The 18,364-nt window shown below is 39.8% G+C and overlaps 1 non-coding gene across 1 annotated transcript; it reads right to left on the reverse strand.

The window, feature by feature from the left end:
* Positions 1 to 932: 932 nt before the first annotated feature.
* LOC148546102 (small nucleolar RNA R71) lies at positions 933 to 1,040 on the reverse strand. Its single transcript, XR_015900968.1, has one exon. It is a non-coding gene; the product is annotated as a small nucleolar RNA R71 (small nucleolar RNA).
* Between the last annotated feature and the right edge of the window lie 17,324 nt (positions 1,041 to 18,364).

The raw sequence follows: 18,364 nt of genomic DNA on the forward strand, positions 1-18,364 counted from the left end.
ACCACCTAACTACTCTTCCCTCTCTAATTTTCGAAAATACCTCCCTCTTTTTCAAAAATTCTTTTTAATTAATTAATTGTTTTTAATTTTTAATTTTAATTTTATTTCATTCCTAATTTTCGAAAATTACTAACCTTTTTCAAAAACTATTTTTGAAATTTAACTTTAAATTTTAATTTTTAATTTTCGAAAATCCTCTCACCTCTCATCTTCTTCTATTTATTTATTCATCTACTAACACTTCTCTTCATCTCATATCTCTACTCTCCTCACACTTCTGTTTGGATTCTCCTTTCTTTTCTCTTATACTCTTCTTTTCTTCTACTCACAACAAGGGAACCTCTATACTGTGGTAAAAAAGATCCCTATTATTATTTTTCTGTTTCCCTCTCTTTCATATGAGCAGGAGCAAGGACAAGAACATTCTTGTTGAAGCATACCCTAAACCTGAAAGGACTCTGAAGAGGAAACTAAGAGAAGCTAAAATACAACAATCCAGAGACAACCTTACAGGAATTTTCGAACAAGAAGAGGAGATGGCAGCCGAAAATAATAATAATGCAAGGAGGATGCTTGGTGACTTTACTGCACCTAATTCCAATTTACATGGAAGAAGCATCTCCATTCCTACCATTGGAGCAAACAATTTTGAGCTTAAACCTCAATTAGTTTCTCTGATGCAACAAAACTGCAAGTTTCATAGACTTCCATCTGAAGATCCCTTTCAGTTCTTAACTGAATTCTTGCAGATCTGTAATACTGTTAAGACTAATGGAGTAGATCCTGAAGTCTACAGGCTCATGCTTTTCCCTTTTGCTGTGAGAGACAGAGCTAGAATATGGTTAGATTCTCAACCTAAAGATAGCTTGAACTCTTGGGATAAGCTGGTCAAGGCTTTCTTAGCCAAGTTCTTTCCTCCTCAAAAGCTGAGTAAGCTTAAATTGGATGTTCAAACCTTCAGACAAAAAGAAGGTGAATCTCTCTATGAAGCTTGGGAGAGATACAAGGAACTGACCAAAAAGTGTCCTTCTGACATGCTTTCAGAATGGACCATCCTAGATATATTCTATGATGGTCTGTCTGAATTAGCTAAGATGTCATTGGATACTTCTGCAGGTGGATCCATTCACCTTAAGAAAATGCCTGTAGAAGCTCAAGAACTCATTGACATGGTTACTAATAACCAGTTCATATACACTTCTGAGAGGAATCCTGTGAGTAATGGGATGCCTCAGAAGAAGGGAGTTCTTGAAATTGATACTCTAAATGCCATATTGGCTCAAAATAAAATATTGACTCAGCAAGTCAATATGATTTCTCAGAGTCTGAATGGAATGCAAGTTGCATCCAACAGTACTCACGAGGCATCTTCTGAAAAAGAAGCTTATGATCCTGAGAACCCTGCAATAGCAGAGGTGAATTACATGGGTGAACCCTATGGAAACACCTATAACCCCTCATGGAGAAATCACCCAAATCTCTCATGGAAGGATCAACAAAAGCCTCAACAAGGCTTTAATAATGGTGGAAGTAATAGGTTTAGCAATAGCAAGCCTTTTCCATCATCCACTCAGCAACAGACAGAGAACTCTGAACAAAGTACCTCTAATTTAGCAAACTTAGTCTCTGATCTATCTAAGGCCACTGTGAGTTTCATGAATGAAACAAGGTCCTCCATTAGAAATTTGGAAGCACAAGTGGGCCAGCTGAGTAAGAAGATCACTGATACCCCTCCTAGTGCTCTCCCAAGCAATACAGAAGAAAATCCAAAAGGAGAGTGTAAGGCCATTGAATTGACCATCATGGCCGAACCCACAAGAGAAGGGGAGGACGTGAATCCCCAGGGGGAAGACCTCCTGGGACGTCCAGTGATCAATAAGGAGTTTCCCTCTGAGGAACCAAAGGAATCTGAGGCTCATCTAGAGACCATAGAGATTCCATTAAACCTCCTTACGTCCTTCATGAGCTCTGATGAGTATTCCTCTTCAGAAGAGAATGAGGATGTTACTGAAGAGCAAGTTGCCAAGTTCCTTGGTGCAATCATGAAGCTGAATGCTAATTTATTTGGTAGTGAGACTTGGGGAGATGAACCTCCCCTATTCACCAATGAACTAAATACATTGGATCAACTGAGATTACCTCAGAAGAAACAAGATCCTGGAAAGTTCCTAATACCTTGTACCATAGGCACCATAACCTTTGAGAAGGCTCTATGTGACCTTGGGTCAGGAATAAACATCATGCCACTCTCTGTAATGGAGAAACTGGGAATCTTTGAGGTGCAAGCTGCTAAAATCTCATTAGAGATGGCAGACAACTCAAGAAAAGAGGCTTATGGACAAGTAGAGGACGTGTTAGTAAAGGTTGAAGGCCTTTACATCCCTACTGATTTCATAATCCTGGATACTGGGAAGGATGAGGATGAATCCATCATTCTTGGGAGACCCTTCCTAGCCATAGCAAGAGCTGTGATTGATGTAGACAGAGGTGAATTAGTCCTTCAATTGAATGAGGACTCCCTTGTGTTTAAACTCAAGGACATCCTTCTGTAAACATGGAAAAGAGGCACAGTAAGCTTCTCTCAGTACAGAGTCAACTAAAGCCCCTCAGTCAAACTCTAAGTTTGGTGTTGGGAGGCCTCAGCCAAACTCTAAGTTTGGTGTTGAACTCCCATATCCAAACTCTAAGTTTGGTGTTGGGAGTCTACAAAATTGACCTGATCACCTGTGTGGCTCCATGAGAGCCCACTGTCAAGCTATTGACATTAAAGAAGCGCTTGTTGGGAGGCAACCCAATTTTTATTTATCTAATTTTATTTTTATTTTCATTGTTCTTTCATGTTTTATTAGGTTCATGATCATGTGGAGTCACAAAATAAATACAAAAATTAAAAACAGAATAAAAAACAGCAGAAGAAAAATCACACCCTGGAGGAAGGACTTACTGGCGTTTAAATGCCAGTAAGGAGCATCTAGCTGGCGTTCAACGCCAGAACAGAGCATGGATCTGGTGTTGAACGCCCAAAACAAGCAGCATCCTAGTGTTCAGACGCCAGAAATGCACACTGAGGAAAGCTGGCTCTGAACGCCAGAAACAAGCATAGAACTGGCGTTCAACGCCAGAAACATGCTACATCTGGGCGTTGAACGCCCAGAACAAGCATCAGTTCGGCGTTTAAACGCCAGAATTGCATGCAAAGGTGTTTTACATGCCTAATTGGTGCAGGGATGCAAATCCTTGACACCTCAGGATCTGTGGACCCCACAGGATCCCCACATACCTCCACTCACCTTACCTCCTCATAATTCTATATCACCCTTTCCCAAGAACCCTTCACCACTCACATCCATTACTCCCCTAAAACCATCATACAACCCACCTATACCCACCCACTCAAATGCAAACCATCAACTCACCTTCATATCTTCTTCTTCTTCTACTATTCTTTCTTCTTTTGCTCGAGGGCGAGCAATATTCTAAGTTTTGTGTGGTAAAAGCATAGCTTTTTTGTTTTTCCATAACCATTAATGGCACCTAAGGCCAGAGAAACCTCTAGAAAGAGAAAAGAGAAGACAAAAGCTTCCACCTCCAAGTCATAGGAGATGGAGAGATTGATCTCAAGGGTCTATAGCTCAGTGGTAGAACATTTGACTGCAAATCAAGAGATCCCTGAGATACCTCAAGGGATGCACTTTCCTCCACAGAACTATTGGGAGCAAATCAACACCTCCCTAGGAGAACTAAGTTCTAAGATGGGACAACTAAGGGTGGAACATCAAGAGCACTCCATCATCCTTCATGAAATTAGAGAAGATCAAAGAGCTATGAGGGAGGAGCAACAAAGACAAGGAAGAGACATAGAAGAGCTCAAGGACATCATTGGTTCCTCAAGAAGAAAACGCCACCATCACTAAGGTGGACTCATTCCTTGTTCTCAAATTTTCTGTTTTTCGTTTTCTTTATGTTAAGTGCTTATCTATGTTAGTGTCTTATTACATGATCATTAGTATTTAGTAACTTTGTCTTAAAGTTATGAATGTCCTATGAATCCATCACCTCTCTTAAATAAAAATGTTTTAATTCAAAAGAACAAGAAGTACATGAGTTTCGAATTTATCCTTGAACTTAGTTTAATTATATTGATGTGGTGACAATACTTTTTGTTTTCTGAATGAATGCTTGAACAGTGCATATGTCTTTTGAAGTTGTTGTTTAAGAATGTTAAATATGTTGGCTCTTGAAAGAATGATTACAAAGAGACATGTTATTTGATAATCTGAAAAATCATAAAAATGATTCTTGAAGCAAGAAAAAGCAGTGAATACAAAGCTTGCAGAAAAAAAATGGCGAAAAAAATAGAAAGAAAAACAAAAAAAAAGCTGAAAAAGCCAAAAGCTCTTAAAACCAAAAGGCAAGAGTAAAAAGCCAATAACCCTTAAAACCAAAACGTAAGGGTAAATAAAAAGGATCCCAAGGCTTTGAGCATCAGTGGATAGTAGGGCCTAAAGGAATAAAATCCTGGCCTAAGCGGCTAAACCAAGCTGTCCCTAACCATGTGCTTGTGGCGTGAAGGTGTCAAGTGAAAACTTGAGACTGAGCGGTTAAAGTCAATGTCCAAAGCAAAAACAGAGTGTGCTTAAGAACCCTGGACACCTCTAATTGGGGACTTTAGCAAAGCTGAGTCACAATCTGAAAAGGTTCACCCAGTTATGTGTCTGTGGCATTTATGTATCCGGTGGTAATACTGGAAAACAAAGTGCTTAGGGCCACGGCCAAGACTCATAAAGTAGCTGTGTTCAAGAATCAACATACTGAACTAGGAGAATCAATAACACTATCTGAACTCTGAGTTCCTATAGATGCCAATCATTCTGAACTTCAATGGATAAAGTGGGATGCCAAAACTATTCAAGAGGCAAAAAGCTACAAGTCCCGCTAATCTGATTGGAGCTATGTTTCATTGATAGTTTGGAATTTATAGTATATTCTCTTCTTTTTATCCTATTTGATTTTCAGTTGCTTGGGGACAAGCAACAATTTAAGTTTGGTGTTGTGATGAGCGGATAATTTATACGCTTTTTGGCATTGTTTTTAGTATGTTTTTAGTAGGATCTAATTACTTTTAGGGATATTTTTATTAGTTTTTATGTTAAATTCACATTTCTAGACTTTACTATGAGTTTGTGTGTTTTTCTGTGATTTCAGGTATTTTCTATCTGAAATTGAGGGACTTGAGCAAAAATCAGATTCAGAGGTAGAAGAAGGACTGCTGATGCTGTTGGATTCTGACCTCCCTGCACTCAAAGTAGATTTTCTGGAGCTACAAAACTTAAAATGGCGCGTTTCCAATTGCGTTGGAAAGTAGACATCCAGGGCTTTCTAGAAATATATAATAGTCCATAATTTGGCCGAGTTTAGATGACGCAAAAGGGCGTTGAACGCCAGTTCTACGATGCAGTCTGGAGTTAAACGACAGAAACACGTCACAAACCAGAGTTGAACGCCAGAAACACGTTACAAACTGGCGTTCAACTCCAAGAATGACCTCTCCACGTGTAAACTTCAAGCTCAGCCCAAGCACACACCAAGTGGGCCCCGGAAGTGGATTTATGCATCAATTACTTACTTCTGTAAACCCTAGTAACTAGTTTAGTATAAATAGGACTTTTTACTATTGTATAAGGGGGACCTTTGATCAGTTTTGTGCTATCTTAGACTTTCATGGGGGCTGGCCATTCGGCCATGCCTGAACCATTATCACTTATGTATTTTCAAATGGTAGAGTTTCTGCAGTCCATAGATTAAGGTGTGGAGCTCTGCTGTTCCTCATGATTTAATGCAAAGTACTACTATTTTCTATTCAATTCAACTTATTTCGCTTCTAAGATATCCATTCGCACCCAAGAACATGATGAATGTGATGATTATGTGACGCTCATCATCATTCTCACTTATGAACGCATGCTTGAGAAACACTTCCGTTCTACATGCAACCAAGCTAGAATGAGTATATCTAGATATCTAATACAGGGGACCGAGTCCGAGTTATTAGTATCTTCGTGGTATAAGTTAGAACCCATGGATGGCCATTCCTGAGATCTGGAAAGTCTAAACCTTGTCTGTGGTATTCCGAGTAGGATCTGGGAAGGGATGGCTGTGACAAACTTCAAACTCGCGAGTGCTGGGCGTAGTGACAGACGCAAAAGGATAGTAAATCCTATTCCAGTATGATCGAGAACCTCCAAATGATAAGCCATGCCGTGACAGAGCATTTGGACCATTTTCACAGAGAGGATGGGATGTAGCCATTGACAACGGTGATGCCCTTACAGAAAGCTTGCCATAGAAAGGAGTAGGAAGGATTGGATGAAGACAGCAGGAAAGTAGAGGTTCAGAGGAACGAAAGCATCTCTATACACTTATCTGAAATTCTCACCAATGAATTACATAAGTATTTCTATCTTTATTTTTTGTTTATTTATTATTATTATTCGAAAATACTATAACCATTTGATATCCGTCTGACTGAGATTTACAAGGTGACCATAGCTTGCTTCATACCAACAATCTCCGTGGGATCGACCCTTACTCACGTAAGGTTTTATTACTTGGACGACCCAGTGCACTTGCTAGTTAGTTGTGCGAAGTTGTGAAGTTATGTTTGGACCATGGTATTGTGCACTAGTTATTGGTGCCATTGCCAGGGAGAGAACGAACAACAAATTTTACAACCTCAGAGTAACAATTTCGCATCCCAGCCCTCATACTTACCTCCCTGCGGCTTCGACCATATTTTCAAGCCCACACCATCAGAATACGGAACAATCAACCCATGAAATGCATCCTGTAGAAAACTGAGTTGGTTGGAAGAATCCTTGATAAACCTCTATTTCATGGTTTATCTTGTGCTCATTTGAGTGGTTTTTATCTACTCTTTACCCACTTATTCATACTATTTGCATGGTTTTACATTTGCCTTCCTAATTATGTGCTTTGATTGAAAACATGCTTCTTTGGCCTTTATATTGCTAATATTAATCCTCTCTTATCACCATTAGACGCCTTGATATGTGTGTTAAGTGATTTCAGAGATTACAGGGCAGGAATGGCTCAGAGGATGGAAAGGAAGCATGCAAAAGTGGAAAGAATACAAGAAGTTGGAGAAATTGCTAAGCTGTCCAGCTTGACCTCATCATACTCAAACGGCTATAACTTTAGCTACAGAGGTCCAAATGACACGTTTTCAGTTGCGTTGGAAAGCTAACGTCTGGGGCTTCGATTTGATATATAATATCCCATAGTTGCCCTGACGCTAGGCGATGCGAACGTGTGACCCACGCGGACGCGTCGCATCTGCGAACTTCAATCCGCGCGGCCGCGTGGACGACGCCTCCGCGTCACTTGTCCGCGACCTGAACGTACCAGAATACGCAGGGGGCAATTTTTGGGCTATTTCTGACCCATTTTTCGGCCTAGAAAGTACAGATTGGAGGCTATAAAGTGGGGGAATGCATCCATTCAGGGTGAGCTCGCCAATTTTCACTTTCTATGATTTAGATTTAGTTTGAGAGGGAGATTCTCTCCTCTCTCTTTTAGGATTAGGATTAGGATTTAGGACTTCTCTTAGCTTGTAAGAGTGACTCTCGATCCAGGTTTAGTATTTACTTGAATTTATGTTTCTATGCTACTTTTACTTTAATGCTTTAATCGTACCTATAAATGTTGCCAACTTGACTTATGAACCCTTTCCATGTTATGATTTGAATTAATGATTATTTGAGGTATTTCAGTTATTGATTGCTTTCTCTTTAATTCGTGTTACCATTGCTTTCCATCTAAGGACATTTTTGTTCCAGCAATTTTACTTTTTCCCTTTTTGGTCTTGGTTAAGAAATCAGTAACTCAACATTATCAAACTCAACATAACTGATAATCCCTATCTTGCTAATTGAACTGAACTTCAATAATCCCAACTTTTTCTTAGGAAATAAATAGGATTCGAAGGTCAAACTAATTAGTCCCTTGACTTTCCTTCACTTTAGTAAAGGTTAACTAAGTGGAATTTAGATTTAACTTTCATTATTGTTGAGAGAGATAACTAAGTTGGACTTCCAATTTCTCTTACCTTGCCAGAAGTTTGCTTTACAGTTTTATTTATTTTAATTGCCATTTACTTTACTTGTCATTTAAATCACTAGCTTATTACCTTCTAAACCCCGATTACAACCTTTATAGCCAATAATAAGAACATACTTCCTTGCAGTTCCTTGAGAAGACGACCCGAGGTTTGAATACTCGGTTAACAATTTTTAAGGGTTTGTTACTTGTGACAACCAAAACGTTTGTATGAAAGGACTTTTGTTGGTTTAGAGACTATACTTGCAACGAGGATTTATCCGCAAATTTCTAGACCACGCAAAAGTTCTCTCATCAAAATGGCGCCGTTGCCGGGAAACTACTAACGTGTGCCTTATTATTGGTTATTGTAAATATTTTTCTTTTGCTTGTTTCTTTATTTTTGTTTTTCCTTTTTATCTTTATTTGCTACCATAAACTCTCACCCCTCTCGCTTTGAGTTTGGTTCTAACTTTGTTGAAGGAAATAGAAGTTACAGCAGGAATATGCATCAAGGTCGGACAAATCAAGGATGGATGGAGCCAAGAGGATCTAATCAACCCTTTAGGCAGCAACACCCTCCGAGATATCCTGGACAAAGACCATTCTACCGTACATACCCAGCTGAAAGATATGGTGGACAACCTTGTAACTACCAACAAGCCCCACCCCGTGCATACAAACCATCCTTTTAACATAACCTCGAACCACCACACTCACAAGTTTCTCTTCACCATTTGCCACCATATGATCCTTCCTTACCCCGGTACCAATCCAATCACTCCCAATCACTACCACTTTCCTTCGTATCATGTCCAAGTCCGGCAACCCGAGAAGCAGAGGTTCGCCTAAAGGAAACAGTAAATAAATTTCAAACAACCATTCGACAACTGGAGCAAGTAATAATTCAATGGGTTTCTAGGCACTCAAATACACAAGGATCAGCCACAACCCCATGTGAACAGCCTAACAAAGAGCGTAGTATAAAGGAGATACCAGAAACTCCAGTGGACAAGACAGAGAATGAATTCGTACTAGAACAAGTAGAAGAAGCTGTCATTGTTCAAGAAGAAGAGTTGGTTGAAGATCTAGGAGATGCTGAACCTCCATGGGAATCCAGAACCGAGGAGAACTCCGTCAAGCACGCTACAGTTGATGCTAAGGAGGATATTGTACAATCTCCAAGGCAAGTTGTTTATGAAGAATCAGACGGAATAACCCAGGACACAAATTCCCTTGATGATGATAGTCACAAGTCTAGCTCTCTTAGTAATGAACTTACATCCGCAAGTGAAGTCTCTGAGACTGAAGAATCTTCCCCAGACGAATACGAAGATGATGCAGAGGTAGATTTCTTTCAACCTCCAATCTATGACTCAAGTAATGAGGAAGACATAGAAGACTTTGACCAGGACATAGATACAATTGTAGACTCTTGCAAGGAAGTGGAGAAATTCACAGAAGAATCCAAGGGAGAAGAACTTACCGAACCACCAGAAACACCTACCCCAAGGCCATTACCACCTAATACAAGCTTCAAGTGGGTACAATCCTTAACCTATAACTTTACTTATTCACTTGAATATGGTTTGCTTGAAACAGATGGCCAGCTTAGAGCTCTTTGTGGCTTTAAGAGTAAGAGGAAAATGGCTCGTACTCAGAGCTGGTGCACAAGGTTCAATAAGGTTCCATGCTTCACCTCGAAGTACATGGATTAGTATCATGCTCAATTGCATGGATCACAGAGAATGTTTGGTCACCATGGTGAGATTCTACTTTTTAAACCGCCCGGATGGAAACATATAGATCAAGACGGAGGCGGATTTAATAGCAAAGCTTGGGATCCTGGAATTTATTCTGACATTCGTCACCCCGGGAACCTGAAAATCTGTTTGAAGCTGCTCAGAAGCTTTACATGCCTAGTTTGGGACCCGGAGGCTATTGGCATTCCAAGCACTGGTGGAGATTTCTGGATGAATTTAAACACAAGCCACCATAACAGGAAGCCCTTCCAATGTCCAACTTAAGGACTTTAACTAAAAGTGCTAGGTGGGAGACAACCCACCATGGTATGATCGTTCCTTTTGCAATTTTAATTTTATTTCGTTTTGTTTGTTTTTTTGAATTTTATTTTTATTTTATTGAACCTGGAATCATGCATAGCATTCACATTAAGCATTGCATCCTGCATTCATTAAAAAAAAAAAACGCAACGCGACGCGACCGCATCAGCGACGCGTTCGCGTCGCAAGGAGAGAGGAGAAAATAAAAACGAACAGAGAGTCACGCTGGAGCGTGGCTGGAGGCATGCCCGTGGCACAAATCATCCCACGCGACCGCGTCACTGACGCGTCCGTGTCGAGTAGGAATACTGGCCTCCCACGCGACCGCGTGCCCCACGCGGCCGCGTGACCAGGATTTCGACGTAATAATGGTGCACAGCCGAAAGTTGTGCTAGAGTGGTGCTGGACTGGCGCTGGACGCGCAGTCCATCTCAAGTGACCGAGTGCCCCACGCGGCCGCGTCACATTCTACTAAGTGCCCACTCACGCGATCGCGTGCCCCACGCGATCGCGTCACCCAATATTTGGTAATTAATGATTTTTTAACAGAGAGTTGTGCGAGAGCGAGGCTATCCTCGCGCCAGTAGCATAAAACGGGTCACGCGACCGCGTGATTGACGCGACCGCGTCAATCAGTTTAAGCGCAAGCCGCGCGACCGCGTGCCTCACGCGACCGCGTCGCTTGCGCCGCACAGCTTATCCTAATTTGCCAAATATCTTATCTTTTGTCTCCCAATCCTAATTTTTCCTCCCTCCTTTCTTACTTACTTCTTCTTCCCTTCTTTCCTTTCTCATTCTTCTTATCTTTTATTTTATTTTATTTATTTGCATACTTTCATTCATTGCATATTTTTATTTTTCTATTGGTGTTCAAATGTTCTTATTCAACTGTTATATCTTTTCTGGTATTATCTTGGTGCTTATGACTTGTTTTATTCTGGTTAGGTAATATTATTTAAATCAATGCCAATCTTTTATACCTGTATTACTTTTTGCATTGACATGAATTTATATTATCTCTCTTTCCCTACTCTCTTCTCCATTGTTGCAAATTTTGCACCACTGGTATGCCATGGCTTCTATTATTTTCTCACTTATATGTTGAAGCTTCCATGTAAATGAGACCCTTATCATTTGGCATTAACCCACCCATACTTCTTTTATTTTCTTATCTCTATTTCTGGGTAACTCTTCTTCCCTTTTTCTTTCAGGATGGCCACCCGGAAGGGAACCGGAAGACGTTTATATGGGGAGACAAACAAGTCCATCAGCACAATCCTTGAAGAAAAGCATCAGTTGGAACAACCCGTCCACCTGCACATCTCAGCATGCACCGAGGACGGTGCAATCTTTAAGTGTGGGGAGGTCGATACCGACTTCCATGGGTTAGTCACTTCATATTTTAGCACCAATGTTTAATTTTCTTTGTTAAATTAGTTGTTGCATTTGCATATTTGTTTGATTTTATGCATCTAGTTACTACTTGGTTAAAGTAATAAAATTCTTCTAAAGACCCTATTTTTGAAAATTTGCACTAATTTAAATTGAAAATTTTTTTTTATTAAATTTGTTTGAAGTTGTATTTGGAACATGGTTTTTGAGCCAAAGAACACACAACCTGTGAGATTTTGAGCTTATTTATATGGTTACATTATTTAACCATAAATATTTTATTCTTGTGTGTTTACTTCTCTATAATTGTGATCTTTACTTTGTTTCAGTCTATATGTCCAATATTTAGTGTATTTCCATGCTTGCATATGATTGAGGCCATTATTTGATTTTAGCTCACTTATCCCAAATAAGCCTACCCTTTAAATCACCCTTGTCAGCCACTTTGAGCCTTGAAATCCCCATTTATTCTATATCTTACCACATCACTAGCCTTAAGCGGAAAACAAATTAATTATCCCAATTGAATCTTTGGTTAGCTTGAGATTGTGCATCAACTAAGTGTGGGAAAACTGTGGGAACATGGGTTAATAAGGGAATGTATCATGTTTCTAATTTATTTGAATATTGGGAATTTGGGAACCTACTCATGAAAAACCAAAATAGAAAAATAATGGAAAATCCATGTGCATTGATAAGTTATGTTTGCTTTTATGTTAAAAAAAAAAGAGAGAAAAGAAAAAAAAAATATATATATATATAATATAAATAAATAAATAAGGGGACAAAATTACCCCAATGCTAAGTTAATGAAAATATCATTGCACATGTGACAAAAGTAAAGAAATATCAAAATTTGGTACATGAGTATGGGAATCATACAAAAGTGGGAATTATGGGTAGTTAGGCATGAATTTAAAAGTATATAGAGTATATGTATATTAGGTGAGAGCTTAGGTTAATTAAAGATTCAATTTATAAAGCTCACTTAGCCATATATATACCTTTACCCTTATCTTAGCTCCATTACAACCTTGAAAAAGACCTCATGATGTTTGCATTGATATATTAAATATTGTTGATTGGTTAGATGAAGAACAAGGTTTAGAAAGCATGACTAGAGAAGAGTAGAGTGAATAACCCTATACACTTGAGAGATTAGAGTGATACACACTACCAGTGAGGATTCAATGCTTGATTCTATGTTCCCTGCTTTCATGAGCTGTCTTCTTAAAAGTTTACTTGCTTTTTATTGTATGATTTGAATTAGTGAAATCTGATTTATATTTGTCTTGAAGAGCTTATTTACTTCTAACCAAGTAGGTAGAAATATTTTTGCATGTAGTTACATTCATAGGTTGCATTTCATACATTCTATCATTTCTCTCTATCTTTATAGCTTCTCTTGAGCTTAGCATGAGGACATGCTAATGTTTAAGTGTGGGGAGGTTGATAAACCTCTATTTTATGGTTTATCTTGTGCTCATTTGAGTGGTTTTTATCTACTCTTTACCCACTTATTCATACTATTTGCATGGTTTTACATTTGCCTTCCTAATTATGTGCTTTGATTGAAAACATGCTTCTTTGGCCTTTATATTGCTAATATTAATCCTCTCTTATCACCATTAGATGCCTTGATATGTGTGTTAAATGATTTCAGAGATTACAGGGCAGGAATGGCTCAGAGGATGGAAAGGAAGCATGCAAAAGTGGAAGGAATACAAGAAGTTGGAGAAATTGCTAAGTTGTCCAGCCTGACCTCTTCGAACTCAAACAACTATAACTTTAGCTACAGAGGTCCAAACGACGCGGTTCCAGTTGCGTTGGAAAGCTAACGTCTGGGGCTTCGATTTGATATATAATATGCCATAGTTGCCCTGACGCTAGGCGACGCGAACGCGTGACCCACGCGGACGCGTCGCATCTGCGAACTTCAATCCGCGCGGCCGCGTCACTTGTCCGCGACCTGAACGTACCAGAATATGCAGGGGGCGATTTCTGGGCTGTTTCTGACCCAGTTTTCGGCCCAGAAAGCATAGATTGGAGGCTATAAAGTGGGGGAATGCATTCATTCAGGGGGAGCTCGCCAATTTTCACTTTCCATGATTTAGATTTAGTTTGAGAGGGAGATTCTCTCCTCTCTCTTTTAGGATTAGGATTAGGATTTAGGACTTCTCTTAGTTTGTAAGAGTGACTCTCGATCCAGGTTTAGTATTTACTTGAATTTATGTTTCTATGCTACTTTTACTTTAATGCTTTTATTCGTACCTATAAATGTTGCCAACTTGACTTATGAACCCTTTCCATGTTATGATTTGAATTAATGATTATTTGAGGTATTTCAGTTATTGATTGCTTTCTCTTTAATTCGTGTTACCATTACTTTCCATCTAAGGACATTTTTGTTCCAGCAATTTTACTTTTTCCCCTTTTGGTCTTGGTTAAGAAATCAGTAACTCAACATTATCAAACTCAACATAACTGATAATCCCTATCTTGCTAATTGAACTGAACTTCAATAATCCCAACTTTTTCTTAGGAAATAAATAGGATTCGAAGGTCAAACTAATTAGTCCCTTGACTTTCCTTCATTTTAGTCAAGGTTAACTAAGTGGAATTTAGATTCAACTTTCATTATTGTTGAGAGAGATAACTAAGTTGGACTTTCAATTTCTCTTACCTTGCCAGAAGTTTGCTTTACAGTTTTATTTATTTTAATTGCCATTTACTTTACTTGTCATTTAAATCACTAGCTTCTCACCTTCTAAACCCCGATTACAACCTTTATAGCCAATAATAAGAACATACTTCCTTGCAGTTCCTTGAGAAGACGACCTGAGGTTTGAATACTTGGTTAACAATTTTTAAGGGGTTTGTTACTTGTGACAACCAAAACGTTTATATGAAAGGACTTTTGTTGGTTTAGAGACTATACTTGCAACGAGGATTTATCCACAAATTTCTAGACCACGCAAAAGTTCTCTCATCAATCCTACAATGGGCGGTTGAGCTATCCGACTTCGACCTCAAGTACGAAGCTCGCACGGTCATGAAATCCCGTTGCAGAGTACACTGACTCCCCAAGAACCCCCATTGAATGGAACCTCTACGTTGACGGCTCATCAAACGAAGCCGGGAGTGGAGCAGGCGTTATCCTGGAAAGCGACCAAGGGACCCAACTCGAACTCTCCTTAAGATTCGAGTTCCCCGCCTCAAATAATCAAGTCAAGTACGAAGCCCTACTAGCTGGTTTAAAGTTGGCTAGGGAGGTCGGAGCCCAAAAGCTTACCATCTTCAGCGATTCACAAGCAATCACCTCACAAATAAAAGGAAGCTACCAGGCAAAGGATCCCACCATGAAAGAGTACCTAGACAAAACCAATGAACAGCTTGGAAACTTCATGGAATATGAGATCCGACATATACCTCGGGTGCAAAACGCCCGAGCCGACGCAATTTCAAAACTAGCCAGCACCAAACCAGGGGACAACAATAGAAGCCTGATGAGTCCGTATTTGATGATATATTTTGGCTATAATTAGATGGATTTCATCACATAAACACACACTTATTCACTAAAATAGCATACTTTTGTGTTTGATCCCTAAATTGAACTTAATTGTGAAAACAACCGTTTTTATGCTTAAATCGAGTAATTTAATCCCACTTTTATTCTATTCGATTCCATGACATATTTGTTGAGTGATTTCAGGTCAAGGGGGGCAAGAATGGATATGAAAAAGTGGAAGGAAGCATGTACAAAGGGAGTAAACATGAAGAAAGAAAGGAGAAACACACAGCCATGTGTGCGTATGCACAAGCAAACGTGCGTACGCACATTAAGGAATTCAACATTCGTGCGTGTGCACAACCACCTATGTGTACACACAGGAACTCAAGCAAAGCGAATCCAGAGCATCGCAAAGTGTGCGTGTGCACAACCATCTGTGCGTACGCACAAGTGGAAATTTAGCAAAGTGTGCGTACGCACACATCTGTGCGTATGCACAAGTGCGTGCCTTCATTAAAAGTGCACGTGCACTCGCATTTTGGGGCTTTTTTTGGCCCATCTCTGAAGGCTTGAGGCTAAAATCAAAGGCTATATCAAGGGGCAACATCTCATATGAAGGCATTAGCTTAGAGAGCCATCTTAGAAGAGGAAAAACACATAGTAGGAGTAGGAGTAGTGTAGATTAAGAAATTCTCTCTTAGGATTTTAATTAGGATTTGTAGAATTTTTATACTTCAAGTTTTGGTTTGGATTATAGCAATTTCATTGTAAGTATTTCCTTCATTTTCTATTTTATCACTTTACTTGTTCTACACTTGCTCCTATTTCAATTTCTCTTGTCAATATATGCATAGTTTACAATTTTGGATTTCTAGTTGTTGAATTTGATGTTTGATGCTTATTTTATGTTTGTTGAGTTGCCTTGGTTACTTGTTATCATTTGTGGTTCATAGCTTTCATTATCTTTCCAATTTTGCCAAATTTTTGATTATGCATATTAGGTGTTTGATGAAATGCCAATCTTAGTTATGGGGTAATTTCCACCCCTTGGCTTGGGAAAATGAGTGTATGGATTACTAGAGCCATAATGTCCAACATTTAGTGATAATTCTTGGGTTGTTAATTGTTCTTGTTCCCACTAACGCTAATTTGTTGCTAAGGTAACTAGCAAGCAAGCTAGGATTTTTGGGTTAAGAACACATATGCTCATTTAACTTACTCTCTGATGTGAGGGTTGACTTAGTGAGATTGATCCATCATAATTATCATAGTTGTGGTTTTGGGAAGGAAGAGATTCTATAACTCATCCCAAGTCAAGGTTTCATTTATGTTTTAAACCACTTTTCCATCACTTTATAGCATTACGTGTCCATATTACATACATAGTTCTTCTATTCCTTTATTAGTTTATTAATTACAATTTTGTCTTGTTCTTTTATCTCTTGATTGTTTGCTTCCTTATCGTTGAGAAAACCCCTTGCTTTCTTGCAACCAAAATTGTATGCACTTATTGTCACTAGTTCCTAAGGAGAACGACTCGAGGTTTAATTACTCTCGGTTAATTAAAAATTATAAACTTTGATGTTTGGGATTTAAATTGCCGGATTGGTCTATACCTACAACGAAAGTTATCTTAAGTGTGAAAATCCAAACCGGTGCGAATCTCAACCCATCAAAGCCTCATCCAAGAAACCTTACAGCACCCATCGACCTCAAGGAAAGAGAAGGTCTTGAGCATATCAGACCATGACCAAGGATGGATGACCCTCATAATTAACTACCTCAAGTCCAAAACACTTCCCACAGATAAGAAGGACGCAAAAAGGCTCATACCAGAGGCACAATATTACATCATAGTGCACGATGTCCTATATAGGAGAGGAATCTTAACACCCCTCCTAAAATGTGTCCCGACTTCTACCACAAAGGAAGTCTTGGAAGAAGTCCACAGCGGTATGTGCGGCAATCACCTCGGGGCACGAGCTTTATCCAAAAAGGTGCTCCAAGCCGACTTCTACTGGCCGACCTTACAGAAAGAAGCAACCGAGTTCATCAAAACGTGCCCTCCATGCCAGAAGCACACCAACTTCCACATCGTCCCACCTAAAGAGCTTATTTGCGTCACTTCGCCCTGGCCATTCGCAAAGTGGGGGCTCGACCTCCTCGGGCCATTCCCCCAAGGATCAGGACAAGTCAAGTTCCTCATTGTAGGAATAGACTTCTTCATAAAGTGGATCAAGCCAAAGCCATTGGCCATCGCCACCACCCAGAGAAGTCAGAAGTTCTTGTATAGAAACATCGTCACAAGGTTTGAGGTTCTCCACTCCATCACCATGGACAATGGGAATCAGTTCACCGACAAGGGCTTCAGGATCCTGGTAGCCGATCTAAAAATCAAGCACCAGTTCACTTCAGTGGAGCACCCACAAGCCAACGGACAGGCGAAAATCGCCAACAAAGTCATACTGGCCGGGTTAAAATGTCGATTACAGGATACGAACGGAGCCTGGGCTGAAGAGCTCCCTCAAGTCCTATGGGCATACTGGACGACGCCACACTCCACCACCGGGGAATCACCCTTCCGACTAGCTTACGAAACGGAGGCAATGATCCCCATAGAAGTAGATGAAAGATCCCCTAGGGTGATCTTCTATAGCGAAGACACCAACTCCGATGCACAAAGGGAAGAACTTGACCTGCTCCCAGAAGTCCGAGAAAGAGCTCAGATCAAAGAGGAAGTCCTGAAGCATCGAATGGCCTCAAGGTACAACTGGAAGGTAATCAAACAAAGCTTTTCTACCAACGACCTCATTCTAAATCGAAATGACATCAGAGCAGGTCGGTTAGGAGAAGAAAAGTTAGCTGCTAATTGGAAATGACCATACTAGATTACCGAGGTACTAGGAAAAGGTTACTACAAGGTGACCGACCTCTAAGGGCGGGAGCTCTTGAGGTCATGGCACGCCTGTAACCTAAGAAGGTACTATAGCTAGAAAAAGGCTTTGAGCCAAGGTGTGCTCTTTTTCCCACTAAAGGGTTTTTTAATAGAGGCGGCCCGACTTGAAGGGTAGCCCCACACATGTACATACTCTTACTTATGCTTTTAATTTAATGCATTTTATTTTAATAGAGATTCCCTAAAAAAGCTTCTACTAAGGCGCATTAATTTATGCTTGAAAAAATGCAAAATTCATCATCCGACCACAAAAAGGTTGGCAAGGTGAAGCGACAAAGCCAAAATTAATGTGAGAAGTTATAAAAGCAACCCATATGAAACGGC

The sequence above is a fragment of the Arachis ipaensis genome, chromosome B9, assembly GCF_059453495.1.
Source record: "Arachis ipaensis isolate K30076 ecotype BB chromosome B9, ASM5945349v1, whole genome shotgun sequence".
Taxonomy (NCBI): Eukaryota; Viridiplantae; Streptophyta; class Magnoliopsida; order Fabales; family Fabaceae; genus Arachis; species Arachis ipaensis.